The sequence below is a fragment of the Furipterus horrens genome, unplaced genomic scaffold (assembly GCF_987537825.1).
Source record: "Furipterus horrens unplaced genomic scaffold, mFurHor1.1.pri manual_scaffold_8, whole genome shotgun sequence".
Classification (NCBI taxonomy): domain Eukaryota; kingdom Metazoa; phylum Chordata; class Mammalia; order Chiroptera; family Furipteridae; genus Furipterus; species Furipterus horrens.
The window spans coordinates 77,346,594-77,371,089 of NW_028327178.1; the positions used below are offsets into that span (position 1 = coordinate 77,346,594).

A 24,496-nucleotide genomic window follows, 5' to 3' on the forward strand; every position below is an offset into this window, starting at 1 on the left:
TCAACAACTGAATCTAAAAAAGTAAAACTAAAAATAAACAAAAACAAAAAACAAGATAAAAAAGTAAAACTAAGCAAACAACTAGGATAGGAAAAGAATCATAGGTATGGAGATCATTTGGAGGGTCATTAGCTGGGAGGAGGCGGAGGGGTATGGGGGAAAAGGTAAAGGGATTAAGAAGCTTAATGGGAATGTACAAAATAGACAGGGAGATGTTAAGAATAGTATAGGAAATGGAAAAGCAGAAGAACTCATATGCCCTACCCATGGGCATGAACTAAGTGGGGGAATTGCTGGAGGAAAGGGGTACCAGGTGGATGGAGGCAAAGGGGAAAGAACTGGGACAATTGTAATAGTGTACTCAATAAAATAAAATATACTTTAAAAAAAGGATTTCGAACCCCAAACAGCTATACAGAAGGAAGTTGCTGTTGTACCTTCTGATTATATATTGCCCTATCCATTTCCTCAATGAGATAAAAAGAAAAGAAAAAAAGAAACTTCATGGAAAGATTGATTGCTAGTGGCCATTTCTGGCAAGCAATAAACATTGTAATAAAAACAAAAAAAAGTACAAGATTTAGACTTCTTGAGGTTTTTGGCTAAGCCCACCAGGTAGTCATAATTCCAAATGCTGGCCAGCAAAACAACACAATCACATTTAGGCTCTTTTGCGATACATATTATGGAACATGTATTGGAAAGAGCTAGCTGGGGTGAGATGCACCTGGGACTCCCAAGAATGCTGCAGAAACTCAGCCAGGACAGGCTGCTGAAGCGTTCCAATCATGTAAACTGAGTGATTATGTGAACCAAGTGTTTCAGCTTGAGTAGACATCAGAAAAATGGCCTGGCTAGTATGGAGGTGAAGGTAGAGTATTTGCAGAGTTAAGACTTATCCTGGTGACTTCTCCTCAGAAGAACTGGGCTCTTGGTAAATCATACAGCCTAACACAGAGATTGGCTGTGCTCACAGTTTTTGTCTTCTTAACTACATCTTTCCAAAATAAACACTTTAGTATAACTACTTAATGAATGTATTTGTTACTACATATTAATGGATGACTTCTACTTAGAGTCAACAACCCTTTTCCCAATATACCAGTGCTTTGCAAAATGTGGCACCCAAATCAGCAGCATCAGTATTATCTGGGAATTTAGAAATGCAAATTTGTAGATTCCATCTCAGACCCATTGAAACAGAAGCTCTGGTAGTGGGACTCAGGAATCTATGTTTTGACAGGTCCTCTGGGGTATTCTGACTCACACTAAAGCTTCCCTATGTCAATTTTTTTTTTTTTTTTTTTGCCTATTTAAGACAGCGCTTCAACATTATCAATTTTGCCCTCTTTATTGGATCATTATTATTAGCACACTCATTCATGCTGTTACTTTTCCCACTATAAAGCAAACATTCTCTTGACCTCATTTCTCTTGCTCTAGCTTTGTTATTTGCTTCACTTACATTTTGGTAAGTAAAACTTTTCAAAAAAGCTGTCTGCACTTACCTCCCAGCCTCCTTTAAACTTACTCAAAATAAGATTTGCCATGAGCACTCCAAGAGACTGCTCCAATCAAGGTCAACCAGTGACCTCCAGGCTGTTAAATCTAATGAATAACTCCCAATCTGCATTTACTTACTCACTCCCTCTTCACGGGACACTTCTCCACTTCAGGTCCTGTACTCTACTGGTTTTCCTACCACCCCACCAACTTCTCTTCAGCCTCCTTTGTGGGTTCTTCCTCATGTCCCTGGCCATTTAATGCTGAATGCTGTTGAGGTCAATTTTTGACCATTTCTCTTGTTTATCTACACCTTCTCCTTTAGGTGGTCTCATTTTTATTCTCATGGCTTTAAATATGAATTATATGTTTATGACTTTTAAAGATATATTTCCAACCCAGTATGTCTCCTAAACTTTAATCATATGTCAAACTGTCAAACTGCCAAGCTGACAGATCCACCTGGATATTTATTAGATATATCAGAGTTAACATACCCCAACCTGACTTTCCGATTTTCCCCAACCCACAAAGAATCTTTCATGCATAGTCTTCTACATTTCAATGGTTGAAACCACCATCTTTCTTCCAGTTGCTAAGAAGCTTAGAGTCATTTTTTATCCTTCTCTTTCTCATATAGTCTAGCACAAAATCACATTGGGTCTACCTTCAAAATATAATCAGGATCTGACCACCTCTTACCATATCCAGTGCTAGCACTCTGGCCCTAGTCACCACAATCCTTCACCTAGTTTGCCTCTTCTACAGTCAATTCTCCACAAGTAGAAAAAAAGCTCTCTAAAACATAATAAGATCACATCCTTCTTAATCTTAAAGTCAGATAATTGTGATTTCTAATGAGAAATGTATATTTGGTCTTTATTTGTTCCTGGCACAGAGCTCCTAAAACTCTTGAAATTAACTAAGTGATGAGAGCAGTAAATGTGTCTTTTGTGTTAATCAGGTAACTTTTGGAAAGCACCTAAGGATGGGGGCTGATTGCCAGGGGAACATACCATGTCATTAAAGGGCTAAGGTTTCAGTTCCACTCCCTGACCTCCAGGGATTGTGTTCAATAGACAATGAGTTAATCAATTATGCCTATGTAACGAAGCCTCCATAAACACCCAAAAGTATAGTGTTCAGAGAGCTTCCATATTGGTGAACACGTGGAGATTTGGAAAGAGTGGCCCACTCAGAGAGGGCATAAAAGCTCTGCCCCCATTTTCCATACCTTGTTCTGTGCATCCCTTCTACCTGTCTGTTCCTGAGTTATATCCTTATATAATAAACCAATAATCTAGTAAAAAAATATTGGTGAGCCATGTAGCAAATTAATCAAATTAATCAAACCTAAGGAGGGGAGGCAGGTGTTAAGCTGGACTTGTGATTGGCATCTGGAAGGTGTGTGTGTGGGGGGGCAGTCTTGTGGGTCTGAACCCTTAGCCTATAGGATCTGACACTAACTCCAGGCAGATAGTGTTGAAATTGAGTTGAATTGTAGGACACTTGGCTGGTGTTAGAGAGCTGATTGTTGTGAGGAAAAAACCCACACATTGTAATTGGGTGCAGAATTCCAGCTCCCTGCTTCATTTAAAGTTAAAGTCCTTCCCCTCAATTGCCTCTACACCTCTTCTAATTCTCTCCCTATCTGCTCCTGCTCCAGCTACACTAACCTTGTTGTTCCTTGAATGCTCAGGCTTGCTCTTGCCTCACAACCATTTAAGCTGGTTTTTCCTTCATCTAAAGTGGCTGGGTCCCTCAATTTCTTTAAGTCTTTTTAAAAAAATCACTTTTTAAAGTGAAGCTTACCTTGTCCACCCAAATTAAATCACAGCACCACTACTCCATTTTACACATCCTCCTCCTTTTTTCTCATTACGCTTACCATCTTCAACATATTGTATTACTTACCCGTCTAGGTTTTGCCTGCATCCCTGCACCAGAATGTAAGTTTCACAAGGGCAGAGATCTCTGTCACAATGAATCCCCAGCTCCTAGAGCAGTTTCTGGCACATGGTCAGCACTCAATAACTATTTACTAATGTTCAATGGGATGAATACATGAATAAATTACTGAATGAGTAAATGCATGTGGAGTTATTTGGGCCTCAGTGACACTGACGTCATCACTCTGTCTTTGATCTTAATGTATCTTGTCCAGAGGAGCTTGAAATTTCCTTCCAGTTGTCATAAACCCATATGGATTTCATAATTATTGCTATCATCACTGAACATCATCTCTTCAAAATCTCAAATTAAAAAGAATATAAAAATGGAAGGGGAAACAGAAAAGGAAGCTGAACATCCCAAACTAAAAATTGCGAGGGGAACTAACACTTCTAAGCTTGAAAATATTCACTTTTGTTAGTGTTAGTTTTGTACTGAGGCCAGAAGAAACTGATGGGACTTAAACATGACTGCAGTCAAGTTCAGTATACAGAGGGGTGGGAAAAATACAGAAGACCCTGATGACAGCCAAAAAGAATGGCAGGACATTTTAAATACAGGTCATGGGAGTCAAAACTAAATGAATAACAAATGCATTATGGCTGTAACACATGAGAAGGTTTTGCAGTTTCTTCAGAAGCAGCAATGGACCTAAAAAGCAAATGGTATCAGTTTCCTACTGTTGCTGTAACAAATTACCACAAAGTTGCTTTGGAGGCTGCTTACATGCGTTGACCCAGGGTCCCGCTTCCATCTTCAAAGTCAGCAATTGTTATTCAAGTCTTTCTCACATAACGTTATTTTCATGCTGAAGCTTCTGGTTCCCTCTTCCACATTTAATTACACTGTGCCCATACAGGAAATCTAGGATAATCTATTTTAAAATCAGCTGATTAGCAACCTTAATTCCATACACAACTGTAATTCCCCTTTGCCTTGTACAATAACATATTCAAAGGTTTTGAAGATTAGTACATAACCATCTTTTGGGGGGAGGCATTATTCTCTTATCACAGATTTGAATCCCAACAGTTTTTTAATTTGTTTAGAAATGGGTTCGAAAAAAAAACAGGACCAGCCCAGACAGCCTCTCTATCCCTGTTCCTCACTGGCAATTCAAAGTGTTGAGTACCCAAGATCTGTGCAAAAATGTAATATGACTGATGAAAAATTAGGAAGTACCCCTGGCCAACACTCAGAAAATACTTATTGGCTGGAGGATTAAAAAGTAGAGTGGGATTAGAGGTGTTTTTTATTGGCAGTTTACCACAGGAATGTTTAGTATCCCTTGGGGCAAATAGGGCTACAATTTCCTACCTGTCATTATGTTTTATATTTGCATACCTTAGAGATAAGACTAGCGACTAGAAGAAAATACTATAATCAAATAACAATGTTTCAGAGTTTGTCAGTAAATGCTGTTGGGTAAATTTACAGATATTTTTCTACTTGCCTGCCTTCCACTGGTGTAGATGATTTATGTAACTTTCCAATCCATCTTAATTGGGTTTCTTTCTTTCCCGGTTTCCATGAGCGTTGGTTAGTTAATAATGTATAAATAAACACTGCATAAATAATGCATGAATTCATGCATTTGTCATCAGTAACACCCTTTCCTAGACTCTCAAACAGGCCCTGATGGAAGATAATGTGGCCTGGGTCAGAACACTCTGTTTTCCACTTTCCTAGAGATCTACTTCTCCATGCCTAACTGTGCCTAGCACAAAGTAGGCCTCAATAAATATTTATGGGTTGTCATATTGGGTTAATTATCTCTGAAATGAGTATATTGAAGCAGATGAATTTCCTCTCAGGTCTTATGTGGGGTTCTTCAGAAGCAGGCCTTGAGATGAGGGTTTGTGTGCATGTAATATGTTAAGGAATGACTTCTGAGGAGACAGGTATAGGAGGAGTAGGGGAGACAGGATGATGGGGAAGAGGAGGAAGCCAGGCAAAGGAATGATTTAGGGCAGAGCACCAGTCTGCACTTGATCCCACTGGGAGGTTCTAGGGTCTAAACTATACCTTAGAATTTGTAATTTTTCAAGGAAAGGGAGTTGGGGCTTTTATATTCCAGTACAAGTCACTCATTGGCCAAAGGCCACCCCAGGAGCATGTGAACTCCTAGGTACTTTCAGCTCTCAGCAAAATGGACGAAGTGGCTCTAGCAGCCCAAAAGGAGGCCTCCACAGTGTGCCACAGTGCTGGTTGTTATAAGCAAAAACACAGAAGCCAAGGGAGGGGCACAGAAATGGTCAAAGAAATCTGGTGGAGCCCCAACAATGTTCACCACAACTTCTTCAAGCTCTACAATACAACTGCAGAAAAAGGCAGTAAAGTGACAATGCATCCATGTCAGTATGTGCAAAAATTCACGTTTCGAGAATTCAGAGAGACACCTCTTTACCTGAGATGCGACGACGATTTATCTTTAATAAATATGGCTTTGCTCCCAGGAAATAACATTTTCCAGTGATAAATATGGCTTTAAATGACCATGGTCTATATAATTTCTGTATTAAAAAAATTTCATTTGGTTGTTTCTAAGGATATTTTGGACTTTTCCAGTCCAATTCTACTATACTTGTAGAATTGGACTAGAAAAATGCAGTTGACCACATTCTAGATTCAGATGTCCTCCTGACTGGCTATGGTATTAATTTGGTTTAATATTAATGTTTTGGATATTATTCATGGCATGGTTAGCAAACCATAAAAGTAAAACTTGAAGCATATGTTCTCTGGCTCATTTCTGAACAAATATCTCAACAATTAAAGAAGAAAATAACTGAAAATAAAATAAACTGAAGAGGCCCATCTCCTCATGATCCTGGAACCACGGAGGGCAGAACGGTCCCTCAGAAGATTAAGACATTTCACTTATAAAGTTTTAAATTAATCTTGTTTCCACTGAAGGCAGGTCAAAAAGGCACTTGAAAGCAAAGCAAAGTGTTGGTTTTGGATCATTTTAATGTTAAAACACATATTTAAGCCATTTACACAAGATAAACTAACAATTTTTTTGGCCAAGGGCCTGCCAATTACAATGTTGAAAGAGCAGCATAAGAAACCATGAGTTATTTGGGATGTAACTTGAGCCTGTTCTTTGGGCCAGCAAAATTGTGAAAGACCAACATGTTCCTGTTTAGGCCAGCTTGTTTCTGTAGGCTTACCGGCTTCTGTGTGTCAAAATACTCTTGGAGCTGTTTATCTTTGTCTAAAAATTGACTGCCAGGGTTACTGAGATACCATTTGGCCAACAGAGTTACAAATAACATGTAATAATTCAAGTCACTTAGAAGCTGCAGTAACTGATTATTAAATATACCACATATACTTCCTATCATGATGAGGATGTTGATGATGATAGTGAGGAGGAGATGGAGGATACTTTGCCAAGCTTCTTTTTGTCACAAGATCACCCTGGGGCTTTTGTACTGGCCCTTCCTTCTCCCTGGATCTTGTTCCTCCAGATCTTGGTTTCTTTCTTCATTGAGGTGTAATCCAAGTCACCTCTTCTATGAGGTTTTCCTAGGGCTAATCAGATATTGTTTTCCCTGACATAAAGAAATTCACCATGACATTACTCTGCTTTTTTTTTTCTTCATAACACTCAAAACTAACAAAAGTTAATTTGTTCACTTAATGTTTTTACTTATTTATTGTAGGTTTCTTCTAGGCTCACCACTCATTTATGGAAGCTTCCGACCCACAGCCCAATTGCTTTCCTTTTCCATCTCTGGCTCTATCCTATACCATGAGGCATGTGACAATCTAGCTTGCCCATGCAAGTCCCATCCAACATAGCACCATGTCTATAAAGGGTGAGGTATGGCAGAACAAAAAAAAAAAAAAAAAAAAAGAATTGCTTGCAATTTACCCTAAAATTCATTTTTAAAAATTAGATAAGTTTATGCCTGGTTAGAAAAAGGCTAGATATGTGATAAAACAACTATAGTTATGTGCAAAAGGTAGAATTTAAGTGGTAGATAAACAGGTGCTTGCTTTTTAATTTTTAAAGATTTCTATATGTTTGAAAATTTTCATCACAAAGATTAGAAGAAACACAAAAAATAAAAGAACTGGCTTGGAAGTCAGGAGATCTATAATTGGGTCACAGCTCTGCTACTCACTAGCTATGTAACCTTGGACAAAACCCAAATACTGTGGGAATTATATTTTAAAAACAGTTTGACTATTTATTAGTCAATCAGGATTCTCTTGGTTGGAAGTGACAGAAAGCCATCTCAAAGTACGAGAGAGAGAGAGAGAGAGAGAGAGAGAGAGAGAGAGAGAGAGGAGAGAAAGAAGAGATTGGCACAAGTAACCAAGACAGAGGGGCTTCAAATCAGACCATTTGAAATTTCTCCCCATTTCTTGATTCTGCTTCTCTCTATGTGTTAGCCTTGGTTCTTTCAATTTCAAATGGACTTTTTCCATGTACAGGAAAGAGGGCTGGCCACAGATTATATCTATTTCCAATTTAGTAAACTCACATGTAAAAGAGGATCCTCTCTCCAAAAATTCCTAAATTTCCAGGGAGATTTTGTATTGGCCTGGAATGAATCATGAGCTTAGACTTAACTCCAGAGATGGTATGTCATTAGCTAGGCCTCGACCAAATGCTCGTTACCTGGGCCAGACTGCCAGAGCACTTAAAATGGGGGTGTGGTTCAGTCTCCATAGTCTAAGGGACATTATTACCAGGAGAAAAAAAAGGGATGCTGGAGAAAAGAAAACAGATGCCTACCACAGCCTGGGCTCTTTAAGGAATTTTCTAGTACTAATATTTTGTAAGTGCCAATCAGACTGCTGTTTATCTAATAGATGCTCAGAAAATGTGTTTCAAATGAAAGAATATAGTAAAGAGTCATGAAAATAACAAATTATTTAAAATGTTAGTAATGAAAAAGTTCTTTAGAGATAAGCTGTTTAACCCAAAAGGTTAAGTGATGTTCTGAAGGACATATAATTCCATCTAGAACTCAAATATTCTGACCTGCCTCTTCATCTCTCTTTAAAGCCTTCTTTTTTCAAACAGGTTCCCTTTGCCCACAACTCTCAATAGATTAACCATCAACTAATATCACCCAGGCATCTTGATAGCAAAGAAAATGGAGGCTAAAATTTACAAAGAAAGGAGAAGGAAAAAAATCCACCTTTGTCTAATTGTTATTCTAATGAGTTAAGCCTTGGATTCAACATTAGGCAGGCTCTTCTAACAGAAAAGAGGACAGTTCTGTTGGCTGCCCCCACAGTCGCCTGTGGATAAAAGTGTTTATACAGCTGGATTGGTTCAGAAGGAGCCAGGGCTGAAAACAGTTGGTGAACAGGCTGATGGCAGACGACAGCTGGGAGCATCTGTTTCCCGTTAGAGACACTAGTACTGTCCTCTGACCCTTGGGCCCAGCTTCCCTGGGGGCCTGGGTGTGCTCCCAGGTCTCAAGGTGCTGACAGCCAACTCACTTGCTAACATATCCTGAGGGTATTCATGGGTTAGAAAACCCTAGTCTGGGATTTGGAAGTAAAGCTCAGAATTCAGATAGGGTGTGTGAAATTATTCATGTTCAGTGCCTAAAGCACACTTTAATTCTGTAGTCAAAACTGTCAGAGAGAACAAGTCACCTACTTCCCAACCCCTGCTCTCCCCTGTCCTACCCTTTACCCTTCTCTTCTTCCTTCCTTCTTTCCTTCCTTCTTTCCTTCTTTTCTTCCTTCCTTCCTTCTTTCTTTCCTTCTTTCCTTTTTTTGAGCTGAGCAAGAATATTGGAAGAGAACACTGCTTTTAATTTTTATAGAGAAACAGAATTATGCTGCTCCTAATTTCCTTATAGCCATTAGCCACATTGGGCAGCATCTTGGAAAACATTTTGAGTACTGCCTACAAAATGAGCCTTGTATAAATTAATATTAAACTTGGGTGGTATTCAAAAGATATGATTAGATAAAAGATGTCAGCCTTAGTTTGGATTCCCCTTAACACAGACCCCGAGTCAGGAACTTAGGTGCAGGAAGCTTTTTGAAAGGTGGTTGTAGGCAACAGAAATGAGGGACAATGAAGAATAAAGCAAGGAGGAGGAAAAACCAATGTGAAGTAGCTTCATCAATTGCTGCTGTAGGCAATTCAGGACTCAGTACCACAAAGAACACTAAAAAGTTTAGAAGATACCTTTCAGAAATGGCCCAAAGGACAGAAGGCTGGAGCATTGCAGGTGTCTATTAACTTCCAGGCTGTGCTTCTGGGGCATTAAGGCTGAGCAGAACTCAGGGAAGCTGCCTGCCGGTCATCAAATCAGAGGCAGCCTAGAAGATGCAGTAGGGCTACCAGAGGCATATGCTAACTAAGTGTGAGTAGCCAGAATAAACCCAGAGAAACTAGATTATTGGTGATTAGAATAGGAATTTCATTATACTATCCTCTATTCTTTCATATCTCTTTGAAAACTTCCATAATAAGAAAAAAAAAATTGTAGCTTAATATACATTTTTTTCCCTTCAATGTCATCTTTATGTTTAATAGAAACATTGGAAGAGATGCTCAATAACCTCATTGTTCTTCCAAATACTATCAGGTGCACTCTTCTTTGTAAAGATTATAAAGGATGGAGAGATGTTACTGATTATAAACTGTATAAAATAGTAAGGGTTAATAATTCCAAGGAAAGGATATATTTTAAGTTTGCGAAGACTGCATTGAATTCTCAGAAATAGAAGGTATAACATAGGCAGATATTGAGAAAAGCATAGAAAGTGGGGAGGATCCTGACCGGTCCTCTTATCTTAGGCAAAGTTACACCCAAAGCACCCTGGACAATAGGTATCTGTTGTCTTTGCAGCCTAGCTTTCATGTCCCCTACTCTTAGAAGAGTTTCTCTATGTCCTCCTTCCAGTTTATGCAGTTTTAGTGGGATTATAAATTCAAGGATCTTGTCTTGTCTTAGACAGGGTGTGAACACATGACCCAATTGATGCCATATATAAATGTTTTTTTCACTCTGGAATTTGAATCTTGAACATAAAGACATAAGCACCAGAAATAGAGGAAGTTCATCCATCCTGTGGCTGTCCATTAGCACTTTCTAGGAAACTAGAACTTCTCTGGTTCCTATTGTTACAGAACCCCAGGGCTGCTCCAGTTGAAAACAAACCCACGGGCTCTTTAGTTAGGGGCCCGATTGCACGCCGCCAAAATTATAACTCTCAATACCAGAGTTTGGTGAAAAGAAAAAGAATTGTTTATTTAACAGTTATATAGATTTAGTTATTTGCGGATTTCTGTTGTTAAGTCTTATGCTCTTTAAAATACTCACAAACACATATCCTTGCCTCCCCCCCTTCCAAACCAGGCTAGTTTTAGGAAAGTCAGAGAAACTGTTTCCCTACTTTCCAAACACAGTTCAGCTTTACCAGCAGCTGCCAATCATTCAATCTGATTGGGGAGGTCCTTTCTGTGCTGTGGTGCCCTCCAGCTCTCAATGCAGAACCACCTGGATTCTCAGCCTCCTTGCAAACTGCCTTCTTCCTGCAAACCGCGTGGATCTTCTCTCCTTCTCAAAACTGCATGGCGAGAGCCTCTTAAAGCAGCCTGGGGACCCCTTCTCCAAGCCACATGGAGAAGGCCCCTTCACCAAGCCATGTGGAGGGAGCACACGAGAGAGCGAGAGAGCGAGAGCGAGCGCGCGAGCATGCCAGAGAGAGAGTCAGAGCGCCAGAGCCAGAGCGTGAGTGAGAACCCGAGTCAGAGAGCCAGAGTCTCAGCTAAGATGTCTGCAGCTGCTTATATATCTCTGACTGCTTCCTCTGACGCAGTGGGCGTTGCAAATAGTTCTGACCATTCACAGACCCTTACGTAGGCTCTGTGTGCTTTCCATACCGTCCCCTGGTTCAAGACTCCTCCCATCTGCCTGAGGCTTTGGATGCATTAAAGCCATTTTGCATAAGAAAGACAGTAGCCACCAGCCTCAGGCATGTGGAAGCATTTGAAAAGCTGCTTACTTCTCCCCATCCCCCAGCAGCAAACTCTGGGGATTTTTGGACTCCCCTGTTTCTGTAACACTATCTTTTCTGGAAGTTTTCCCATTGCCTCTGTGAGCTATCACATCTCTTTAACAAATTCTTCTTTTAAATTTTATTTTATTTATTTAACCAAAGGTCTTGGTCACATGCAAGCATTGAACCCTTAATGAGTGTGGCAGTTTGTCTTCAAGAATGCTACCATCAATTCTTCCCTTCCCTAGAGACATGTGCCATTCTGCCCATCAAGAGGTAGAGAAAGTGACACATTCTTTTAAATCTTATCTGGCATTTGGCCTTCCTATGGTTTAAGTCAGAGGTTCCCAACCCCCAGGCTACAGGCTACCAGTAAAGCTTGAAGCATACCTGAGCTCCACTCCATGTCCCCAGCCTCCTCACCACCCCTCCAGCGTCCACAGTGGATGAGTGAGTGAACTCAACTGAGCTCCACCTCCCATGTCTGCCACTGTCCCTTGTGCCAAAAAGGTTGGAGACCGCTGGTTTAAGTGGCACTCTGGTAGTTCTGGGCCTAATTTAAGAGAACTGGCAACATCCACTTCCTCTTTTCTTAGAATTCTCATCCTGGGGGAAATCCCCTGATACATAAGCAGTCCAACTACCCAACTGCACTGTCATCTCCATGCTATGAGGAAGCCCAAGTCACACGGAGAGGGTGCATGGAGAGAGAGAGAGATGCCCAACTATTTTACAGCTTTTTCAGCTATAGGAGCCCAGGCATATCAGACATGTGAGAGAAGAAGCCTTCATGGGACTCTAGCTCCAGCTGCCATATAACTACAACAAATGAACACTGCTCAGGTGAACCCAGTCAACCTTAGAACTATGAGCGTAAAAAATGTGTGCATGGGTGTAACAAAAGACATATACTAAAATGGTCATAGAAGTACTATTTGTAATAGCCCTGTATTAGTTTCTTAGGACTGCCCCAATAAAGTACCACAAACTGGGTGGTTGAAAACAAGAGAAATTTGTTCTCTCACAGTTCTGGAGGCTAGAGGTTCAAAATCAAGATGTCAGCAGGGTCATGCTCACCCTTAGACTTCAGGTAGTAACCTTCCTTGCTTCTTCCCAGCCTCTGGTGGTGGCCTTCAGTCCTTGGCATTCTTTGGCTTGGATCTGCATCACTTCAATCTCTGCCTTTGTCATCATATGGTGTTCTCTCTTTGTGTGTCCGTCTGTATCTGTGTCCACATTTTCTTCTTCTTATAAGGACACCAGTAATATGACCATCAACAGTGGAAGGGAATATTTCACATGATGAAATACCACAGATTCATTAGAATAAATATATAATATGTGCTATCTCAAAGCATGATATTGATGGACATAATAGAGTCCATACTGTAAAAACCTGGAGGAAGGTCATGATTGCTTTCACTTGGTCTCAGTGATTATGCAGTATGTTCACTTTGTAGAGCCACCAATCTATACTCTATGTAATATTAATTAAAATTTTTCTTTTTCAGTACCTGTACTCATGGAGTTGTCCTTGCAGGAGAGATCGTCAATAATCAAAATAAATTTTAAAAAATTATAGAGAATTAGCTGGAGCTATGTGCTGCTCACACAGAGAAGGAAAACTCTGACTCCAAAAAACCTCCGCTGCCTTGCGGCATACCTCTTCTGGGGAAAGGCTAAGGGAGTAAACCCCGACAGAAAATCCGGAGCCGGAGTCCCTAAGGCGGTTTGATGTTGTAGTCAACACCGGCAACTCCTGCGGCGCACCTGAAGCCAAGCTGTATCGACTCCGTCTTTCCCTTGGACCCTTCAGCTGCGAAGAGAGGGGGGGTCTGCTGCATGGGCAACAGCAGACCCTCCATATCACCCTGCCCAGGCTCTGTAGCTTCAGCTCCACTGGAGAGGACACTCCAGCGTCATCGCAAGATGTCGATTCAACACGGGAGGAGACAGATACCGTGTCACTCCCGAGTCGGACTGCACAGCCATTCTCGGCGGTGCAGATAGACACTTAAGAAGCTACACCATCGTCTCTCGAGACGGACGGCTGCCGCCACCGCCGACGATGTGCTGCTCACAGAGATAGAGCAGGGAAGGAACCAGTGGTGACTAGAGGGGGATATGATGAACCAGCAATCTCATTCCTGAATACTTATCCAAAAGTATTAAAACCAGGACCTGGAAGAAATAGCTTCATTCCCATGTTCATTGTAGCATTATCCACTATAGCCAAGATATGGACAATGCAACTATGCACTAGATAAAGAAAATATGGTATATACATACAAGAGAATATTATTCAGACTTAAAAAAAGAAATCCTTCCCTGTGTGACATAGAGGATATTATGCTATGTGAAATAAGCCAGTAATAGAAGGAAAAATACTGCATGATTCCAGGTATTAAAATAGTCACATTCATAGAATCAAGAGAATAGAATGGTGGTTTCCAGGGGTTGGGTGAAGGGGAAATGGGGAAGTGTTGTTCAATGGGTCTAAGTTATAATTATACAAAATGAGTAAGTTCCAGAGATCTGCTATACAACATAGGGTCTATAGTTAACTCTATGATGTTGTGTACCTAAAAACTTGTTGAAAAGGTAAACTCAGGAAGGTAGACCTCATGTTTTCTTAACCCCCACCCCCCCAAAAAAAACCAACAAAGAGACTCAAGATATCTTTTGAAGGTGGTGGATATTTTTATTGCCTTGATTGCTTGATTGTGAGGACAGTATCAAAGCTGTATACATATGTCCAAACTCAGCAAAATATATACATTAAATAGGTGTTGTTTTTTTTTTTGTATATTAAGTATACCTCAATAAAGCTGCAAAAAAACAAAACAAAACAAAACAAAGTAGAGAAAAGCAGCTGAGCAGCTGACACTGGTTTAATTCAGCAGGTTTCACTTAAATTTCACAACAAGTTTATGAGGGAGTGAGAGATTGTTACATATTAAAATAAGGCAGGTGAATGTAGACAAAGGCACTAAATTAAACAACCACAAATGGCTAGGACAGTTTGCTGCTCAGGGAACACATTTATATTGCCCCATGAATCAGGGTTGATGACATAGCTGGTCAGATACTGGAAGACAGACAGATGGATGAACAGACAGACACACTAAAAGGATAAAAACAGAGATGGTGACTGGGCTTCCTATTACCTTGCTAGTCTTTGTCAGGGCTCAGAAGACAATGTGTTTGTTATCATCAGAGCTTGAAATGAGAGTCAAGTAATCTCTGGTTTGATAGTCTTGCTCAAGGTTTTATAAATTGTGGAAGAAAAATGGAATTTGTGGGAAGGATAGGGAGTACCTTATCTAATTGAAAGAATGTGATATTTATCATATTACATAATTATAGTACAATATTATTGTCTATATTCATTATACTGTGCATTAACTCTACATGGCTTATTTACTACTCATTACAAATTTGTACCCTTGAACACCATCACTTTTATTAATATTTTCCTCACCCCCTGGTAACCACTATTTTGCTGTTTTTTACAGCTCTTTTTTAGATTCTACATATAAGTGATATCACACAGATCTGTCTTCCCCTGATGTACCTCACTTAGTATAATGCGTGCAAGGCCCATCCATGTTGTCACAAATGGAAGGAAATTCTCCTTTCTTAAGGCTGAATAATATCCCATTGTCTATATGCCACATTAAAAAAAAATCTTCATCCATTGATGGACATTTGGTAGTTCCTGTATCTTGGCCATTGTGAATAATGCTGTGATAAACATAGGAGTAAATATATCTTATTGAAATCCTGCTTTCATTTCCTTTAAGTATATACCCAGAAGTGGGATTGCTGGATTATATGGTAGACATATTTTTAGTTCTTTGAGGAAACTTCATATTGTTTTCTACCCTTTTACTTTTGTCCATAGAGAAGAATATTAACAGGAAAATACACTGAATAATACAAAAGTTTTTAAAATGAATTTGAGATAACCAGCAGTTGAGAAAGCTTCCCCATACAATTTACACATATTTTTATCTAGGAATACCAGAATGGGAATAAGTTCCAGGGTCTCATTTCCACATTTACCCAAAACTGCCCTTCTCTTTTTCTTGATAGCTGGAGGTACAAATTCTTTATTGCTCCCTCACTTCTGAGGAGCTTCTTCCATCATCCTTCCCATGCCACCTCTACACGTAGGCTAAAGAGAAAGTCCCTCTAGTTCTGTGGTTCTCAAAATTTAGGCATACGGTTATCACTTGGAGGGCTTGTTGTTGAATACTGCATCCAAAGTTTCTGATTTAGTAAGTCTGAAGTGAGGCCTAATAAGTTGAATTTCTAGTTAAGAGCCCAGGTGATGTTATGCTGCTGGACTAGGGACAATTCTTAGAAAAACTACTGCTTTATTCCTTTAGATCTGCTTCCTAAGGCAGGTGAAGGATTCTGATTAACAGTTACGAGGAAACATTAAAGGGATTACATTATTACTGGGTCTTGGTGTTAGGTGATAGATGTTTATAAAAGAAAGGCTACCCACACTTTCATTCTCCCTAGGGCAGGCCTGCCCCCACCACCCATATGCAATCCAGGAAGAACTTGGTTTCCTTACTATATATAAGGGGCTTGAAAGGAGTTAATAAAATTAAGCGTTTAGGTGACAGCTCAATAAATGGTGGCTAATTTAATCTCGTTTCCTATCATAACGCTAGTCAGCCGACCGCTGGGATCAGATGCTGTCACATCTCGGCGCCTCAGTTAAGGGCGGGACGAAGAGATATACGCAATGGCGCCTGCGCAGTTCAGAACGAGGCTTTCAAGTCAAGTCGCCTCAGCACCTCTGCGGCCAGGTGAAAGGCTCTGGAGTACAGGGCGGAGTCGGAGCAAAGGGCGGAGTCAGCGCAGCGCGTGAACGTAGGCTTCCGGCCACGTGGTAACGCTCAATGCTAATAGTGGGGCTGGACGTCACCCCGCTTCCTCACCCTGGCAACGGGCCTGTGACTACTTCCGGTGCTGTAAGGGCTCGGGGCTGACGCGGGTGAGTGTCCTTCTTTCTCACGCTGTCCGCGCCGCCGCTGCTGCCGCGTCGCTTCCTCTATATGAGATGCTCGTTGGGATCTTCTCACCAGGGCCGGGAGGGGGCGGTGCGCAATATGCCCCTTGCCTGGGGCGGTGGTGAAGGAGCGGACCCGGGAGGTCCCTCGTTCCCTCTTTCGCGCGTGGGGACCGCGCCGGCCCCGTCCCCAGCTTTGGCTGCAGTTTGGCGACCTCATTTTCTCTGCGGGGAAGGGACTGTTTATATGTGGGGAGTCCTCGTTGTCCTTCACCGACTTTGCAGTCTCCGGCGGCGGGTTTCTCCAAGTCTTAGGCTCGCGGAGACGCGGTGGTGTGCACCCTAGTCCTGCGTGGCCACTTGGGGCCAAAGCAGCCGTGCGTGTAATAGAGGCCTGGTTAGAGTCCCGCAGGACGTTAGCATTTACTGCCCAAGCGGAGGAAGAGGAGGAGGAAAGGACCGAGAAGAAGAAGGAACAGCGGTTTGAGAGGAGGGTGGAAAACTGGAGCCGGAGATGCCCTGGAAGTAGAAGGCATCGTGTTACCGGAAGGAGGGAGTTCAACTTGACTGTTTCTGTAGGGGAGGGAAGTAAAAGGTATTTTGGGGACCACGTGATTGGAATTGTTGACTATTAAAATAAGGAATATATACACTTAGGAGTTTAATAATTTCCTTTTTTTTGTATGTTTTAAATAAAGCTTCCCCCCACTTCTAAGAAGCGATGCCTGCTTATTAAAGAATATCTGGGAACTGCAGAAATATTTTAAGAGATCAACTATAATTCCACCACCCTAGCTTTTTGCTCTGTTTAAAAAATATGTTTATTTACTTATTTTTAGAAAGAAGGGAAAGGAGGGAGAGAGGGAAATATCCATATGTGAGAGAAGAATGGATTGGTCACCTGTCGCCTGCCTCTCGCACGCAAACCATGTGCTCTGACGGGGAATCCAACCAGCAACCTTTTGGTCTGTAGGCCACACTCAATCCACTGAGCCACACAGCCAGGCTTTGATTTTTCTTTGTAATTTTTCATAGCATATTCTTATTAATGGTCATAGTGTATGTGTATGAAATGTGGTTACAGTTGTCCATACCTATCCACAGATTCCATACATACATGCAACAACCACAGATCGAAAATGTTTGAAAAAAGATGCTACGTTGTGAAGGACTTGAGCAACCTTGGATTTTTGTATTTGAGGGACTCCTGGAATCAATCTCTTAGTTCTAGGAAGGACTGTAACTAAAACGCATATTTTTTTGTACATTGCATCCATTATATGAATAGATTTTTTTCCTTAGATGAAATTCACATACCATAAAATCCATTATTTTAAATAGTAAAATTGTTTCTTTTTAGTATATTGACAAAGTTGTGCACTCATCATAACTATGTAATTCCAGAACATTTTCATTACCTCCAAAAGAAACTTTGTACCCATTAAGGTCACTCACTATTACATCCCCCTCCTCTTTGCTTTTTCAGTCCCTGGCAACCACTAAACTTTTTTAGTGTCTGGAACCATATAATATGTGCCCTTTCACTTAGCATAATGTTTTCAAGGTTAATCCATGTTGTATTATGTAGTATTACTCTGTTGCTTTTTATGGCTCAGTAATAAATATCTCATATGAATATGTCATGTTGCTAATGGACATTTGGGTTGTTTCCACTTTTTGACTATTAATAATTTTGCTGTGAACATCCATGTACAATCTTTTGTATGGACATATTTTTCAGTTCTTTGGGTGTATGCCTAGGCGTGGAGTTTCTGGATCGTATGGTAACTTAACTTTTTGAGGAACTGCCAAGTGTTTTCAAAAGTGACCTGCACCAGCATGCTATGAGCATTCAGATTTCTCTATATTCTTGCTAATACTTATCTTTTTGATTATTGCTATACTATTGGTTATGAAATGGGATGTCATTGTGGTTTGAATTTGCATTTTCCTGATGGCTGATAATGTTGAGCATCTTTTTCTGTGCTTATTGACCTTTTGCATTTCTTTGGCGAAATGTCAGTTTAATCCCTTTGCCCATTTTTAAATGGAAATTTAAAAAATTGTATTTTAAGTTGTGTGAGTTTTTTATATAGTCCAGATAAATCACATATCAGATATATGATTTGCAATATTTTTTCCATTTTCTCCATTTTGTGGAGTATCTTTTCACTTTCTGTAATGGTGTCCTTGAAGTACAAAAGTTTAAAATTTTGGTGAAGTTCAATTTATATATTTTTTGGTTGCTTTTAGTGTCATATCTGAAACCATTGCCAAATTAAAGGTTGTAAAGATTTACCTCTTTTTTTTCTTAAGAGTTTTATAGTTTGGCTCTTGAAATTAGGTCTTGATTTATATAGCGTTAACTTTTTGTATATGGTGTTAGGTAGAACTCCAAGTTAATCCTTTTGTATGCGGCTATCTAGTTTTCCTAGCACTGTTTGTTGGAAACTCTGTCCTTTTCCCATTTAATGTCCATGGTACCCTTGTCAAAAACCAATTGACCATAATGTATGGGTTATAATTATGTTAAACATTTTTCTATGTTGGACATTTAGTTTGCTCCCTGATTCCTTTTTTAATTATCCCATGTTAAACACAGCATTAAAGGCATAAAACATTTTCTGTATTTAAAGTTATTTTGGTAGAGAAAGTGCCCTCAGAAGTGGAACTACTGGTTAAGGATGAATTAAATATGAAATAGTATATATTGGCCCTGGCCGGTGTGGCTCAGTTGGTTGGAGCATGGTCACAGGTTTGATTCCAGTCAGGGTACATACTTGGGTTGTGGGTTGGGTCTTGGTCAGGACATGTACAAAAGGCAACCAGTCGATGTTTCTCGCTTGCATCCATGTCTCTCTTCATCTCATTCCCTCCCTTCCCCTCTCTCTAAAATCAATAAGCATTTCCTCCCGTGAAGATTAAGAAAAAAAAGGCTGCCCTGACATGCATGGCTCTCTCGGTTGGGCATTGTCCTGCAAAATGAAAGGTCACAGATTCAATTCTCTGTCAGGGCACAGGCCTGGGTTGCCAGCCCAGTCCCAGGTTGGGAGCATGTGAGAGGCAACCAATCAATGTTTTCCTTCTTCTCTTTCTCCCTCCCTTCTCCTCTCTAAAAATTAAAAAAAAAAAAAATTTTTTTTAATAAAAGAAGTATGTTTTGGAGCTCATTTAATGGGGCATTAAACTTTCAGTGTCAGCCCTGGCTGCTGTGGCTCAGTGGATTGAGTGTTGGCCTATGAGCCAAGTGTTGCTGGTTCAATTCCCAATCAGGGCACATGACTAGGATGCATGTCAGGTCCCCAGTTGGGGGCGCGAGTGAGAGGCAACCACACAATGATGAAAAAAAAAAAGAAAAAAAGAAAAAACGAAAAGAACAACAAAAAACCCTTTCAGTGTCATGATGTTAAGAGCAACACAACCCTTCTTCATTCAACAGCTGCTATAACTTAAGGGCTGGGTTTCTGTAAAAGTCTTCTGTAAGAAGGATAGACTACGCAACTTCCTACTTCCACTGCTACTGAAAGACTAAGTAAATCTAGAGCAAAAAATTTCAACATGAAGACAAAAAGGACGTGGCAGTTTTCTAAATGGTGTAAAGGAAAAATAATTTCACATGAAGTAAGAAAATAAAACGATTTTTAGAGAAATAGGGCCAACATTTATTTTTAAGTATATTTTATTGATTATGCTGTTACAGTGATCCCAAATTTTCCCCTTTTACCCTCCTCTACCTGATACACCTCCTCCTTCCAGCAACCCCCACCCCACCCTTAGTTCATGTCCATGGTTGTGCATATGAGTTCTTTGGCTTCTCCCTTTCCTATACCATTCTTAACACCCCCCTGTCTATTCTGTACCTACCAATTATGCTTCTTAATCCTTGCACCTTTTCCTCCATTCTTCCCCTTACCTCTCCCTGCTGATAATCCTCCAAATAATCTCCATAGCTATGATTCTGTTTCTGTTCTGGTGGTTTGCTTAGTTTGTTTTTGTTTTTATTTATTTTTTACTTTTTCCATTTTTTATTGTTCTATTACAGTTTTCCCATTTTTCTCCCATTGCTCTCTCCTGCCATGCCCACCTCCCCACTCTTCCACAGTCAATCCCCTCCCTGTTGTCCATGTCCATGGGTCATTTACATTAGTTGCTTGACTAGAACCTTCCTCTTCTTTACCCCCTTCTCCTGCTTCCCCCTTCCCTCTGGTCACTGTAACTCTGTTCCTTGTTTCCATGCCTCAGATTCTATTTTGCTCATTTGTTTTGTTCATTAGGTTCCTGTATTAGGTGAGATCATACGGTGCTTTTTCTTCACTGCCAGGCTTATTTCACTAAGCATAATAGTTTCCAGTTCCATCCATGTTGTTGCAAAAGTAGGAGTTCCTTCTTTCTTTTTGCTGTATAGAATTCCATCATGTTAAATGTACCACAGTTTTTGATCCACTCATCTACAGATGGGCACTTAGGTTGTTTCCAGCACTTGGCTATTGTAAATAGTGCTACTGTAAACATAGGGGTGTATAGGTTCTTTTGAATTGGTGTTTCAGGATTCTTTGGGTATAATCCTAGCAGTCAGAGAAGGAAAACTCTGACTCCAAAAAACCTCCGCTGCCTTGCGGCATACCTCTTCAGGGGAAAGGCTAAGGGAGTAAACCCCGACAGAAAATCCGGAGCCGGAGTCCCAAAGGCGGTTCGACGTTGTAGTCAACACCGGCAACTCCTGCGGCGCACCTGAAGCCAAGCTGTATTGACTCCGTCTTTCCCTTGGATCCTTCAGCTGCGAAGAGAGGGGGGGTCTGCTGCATGGGCAACAGCAGACCCTCCATATCACCCTGCCCAGGCTCTGTAGCTTCAGCTTCACAGGAGAGGACACTCCAGCGTCATCGCAAGATGTCGATTCAACACGGGAGGAGACAGATACCGTGTCACTCCCGAGTCGGACTGCACAGCCATTCTCGGCGGTGCAGATAGACTCTTAAGAAGCTACACCATCGTCTCTCGAGACGGACGGCTGCCGATGACGAGAATCGCAGGATCAAAAAGCAGTTCCATTTTTAGTTTTTCTGAGGTAATTCCATACTGTTTTCCATAGTGGCTGCACCAGTCTGCATTCCCACCAACAGTGCACTAGGGTTCCTGTTTCTCCACATCCTCGCCAGCACTTGTTGTTTGTTGATTTGTTAATAATGGCTATTCTGATGGTGTGAGGTGGTATCTCATTTTTGTTTTAATTTACATCTCTCTGATGGCTAGTGATGTTGAGCGTTCTTTCATGTGCCTGTGGGCCCTCTGTATATCCTCCTGGGAGAGGTGTCTGTTAGGGTCTTGCCCATTTTTAATTGGATTGTCTTCTTGGTGTTGAGTCATATAAGTTCTTCATATATTTTGGAGATCAAACCCTTGTCTGAGGTATCAATGGCAAATATGTTTTCCCATATGGTTTGGTTCCCTTTTCATCTTGCTAATGTTTTCTTTAGCAAAGGAGACACTTTAGTTTGATGTAGTACCATTGGTTTATTCTTTCCATTATTTCCCTTGACATGGGAGATACATTGGCAAAAATATTGCTGCTTGGGATAGCTGAAATTTTCCTGCCTATGTTTTCCTTTATGACTTTTATGGTGTCACGGCTTACATTTAAGTCTTTTATCCATCTTGAGTTTATTCTGGAGTATGGTGTAAGTTGTTTGTCTAGTTTCATTTTTTTGCATGTCTCTGTCCAGTTCTCCCAACATCATTTGCTGAAGAGACTATTTTCACTACATTTTATGCTCTTTACCCCTTTGTCAAATACTAATTGACCATAGAGATCTGGGTTTATTTCTAGGCTTTCTGTTCTCTTCCGTTGATCTATATGTCTCTTCTTATGCCAGTATCAGACTGTTTTGATTACAGTGGCCTTGTAGTATAGTTTGATATCAGGTATTGTGATTCCTCCTACTTTGCTCTTCTTTCTCAAGATTTCTAAGGCTTGACAGGGTTGTTTTTGGTTCCTATAATTCTTTTTTCTGTTTTTTTATTTTATTTTTTAATATATATTTTAATATATACATATTTTAACATATATTGATTAAGCTGTTACAGTTGTCCCAATTTCTTTTCTCTTTGTTCCCCTCCAGTTGTGCCACACCCTTAGTCCATGCCCATTGCTTGTGCACATAGTTCTTCTTAACATCTTCCTGTCTACTCCACTCCCTCCTACTATGTTTCTTAATACTTGTACCATCTCCCTCCCTTTCACCCCTCCCCCCTCCCTGCTGACCTCCCCCTATCATGTTCCGTATACCTATAATTCTTTTCCCACCCTCGTTCCCTACTTAGTTTGCCTTTGTTTCGATTCCCTAGCTTCTGTTGTTGGTTGTGATACAGTTTTCATTTTAATGTTTATACTTTTGATCCTCTTTCTCCTAAACAAGTCCCTTTAACATTTCATATAATAGTGGTTTGGATCTGATGAACTCCTTCAGTTTTACTTTGTCCTGGGAGCACTTTCTCTGCCCTTAATATTCTGAATGACAGCTTCACTGGATAGAGTAATTGTGGTTGTAGGTTTTTGTTTTCCATTACTTTGAATATTTCTTGTCAGTTCCTTCTTGCCTGCAGAGTTTCTTTTGAGAAATCAGCTGAGAGTCTTATTGAGACCCCTTTGTACATAGTTCTCTTCTCTCTTGCTGCTCTTAAGAGTCTCTATCCTTAATTTTTGACGTTTTGATTATAATGTGTCTTGGTGTGGTTCTCCCTGGGTCCAGTTTTTCTGGAACTTTCTGTGAAATAGACCTGTAAGTCTCTTTCCTTCCCCAAGTTTGGGAAGTTCTGCTTCATTTTTTAATTTTTTTTTCACATAATTTTTCAATTTCTAGTTCTTCTTCAGAACTTCTGGCAACACTATGATTCAGACGTTAGCCCGCTTATAGCTGTCCCATAGGTTTCTGAACCTCTTCTCATTTTCCTCACTTTTCGTTTCTTCTTTCTGTACTGGTTGACTGTTTCTTCCATATGTTCCGATTTGTTGATTTGATCCCTGTTTTTTTTTCCCCTCACCACTAGTTTTGATGTGTTTTCATTCATTTCAGCAGGACTAGCCTTCATTCCTTCCCCATCTTGTTTAAGATCTGCTTTTAGGTCTGTAAGCATTTTTATAACCAAAGCTCTGAACTGTGCCTTAGAAAGATTTCCTATCTGTTGCTTCATTAGATTAGATATTTGCTGTCTGGTCAGCTGCATCACCAGGCTCTCTGTGCCATTCTGACAGTTTTGTGTTTACCTTTGCTTCCTGGGCGGGGCTGTCACACCTCCTACACTATAGGGGGTGGAGTCCTGTGCAGAAGGGTCACAACCAGGTGACCCTTCTCACCACATTGTGGCGTTTTCTGTGGGGGTGGGGGTCCAAGATGAATTCCTATCATTCACTCTCTGCTGAAAGGCCAGAAACCTCCTCGTCCGTCCCCACTCCCTCTGGGCCTCACAGTCCAAGGCAATGGGGATCTGCCTTTCCCGGCGTTGGAGTAGCATGCTGACGGGTCAGGTCTGCAGCCTGGGGTGCTCCCCTGGTGCTTTTCGCCTCCCCTTAAATACGGGAGTCTGTGCTTACTGCTGTCCTGTCACAGTTGCCACTGCTGCCGCTGCCAGCACAGCTTGACCTATCCCTTCGGATGAGCACCTTTCTTTATAACTTCATATATTGGACTTCCATTTATTTTCTGGAACTTCTCGTTATTTCTGGTTTTGCAGTAGTTGTATTCCTTCTTAGTTGTGGAGGGAGGCGAAGCATGTCACTCTGGGCCTCAATTCTGTCTGGAAGTTGGTTCCATATAAATTTTTGATGTATTTGTTCTTGGTCTGTGAAATATGTCATCGGTATTTTAATAGGTATTGTGTTGAATCTGTACATTGCTTTGGGTAGTATGGACATTTTACTGATGTTGATTCTTCCTATCCATAAACATGGTATATACTTGCATTTATTTGTATCTTCATTAATTTCTTTCTTCAGGGTTCTGTAGTTTTTAGAGTGCAGGCCTTTTACCC

The 24,496-nt window shown here is 40.7% G+C and overlaps 1 protein-coding gene across 6 annotated transcripts in view; it reads left to right on the top strand.

Moving 5' to 3' along the window:
* The first annotated feature begins 16,370 nt into the window (after positions 1-16,370).
* Positions 16,371-24,496, top strand: part of TASP1 (taspase 1) — a 350,594-nt gene continuing 342,468 nt past the window's right edge. For 2 of the 6 annotated variants that reach the window (XM_090285208.1, XM_090285205.1), the window contains exon 1: positions 16,373-16,453. The gene's annotated coding sequence lies outside the window, so the exon portion shown is untranslated. Of the gene's footprint in view, positions 16,454-24,496 lie in introns of all 6 variants that reach the window. The other 4 variants (XM_090285204.1, XM_090285207.1, XM_090285210.1 and 1 more) reach the window with 3 other exon arrangements.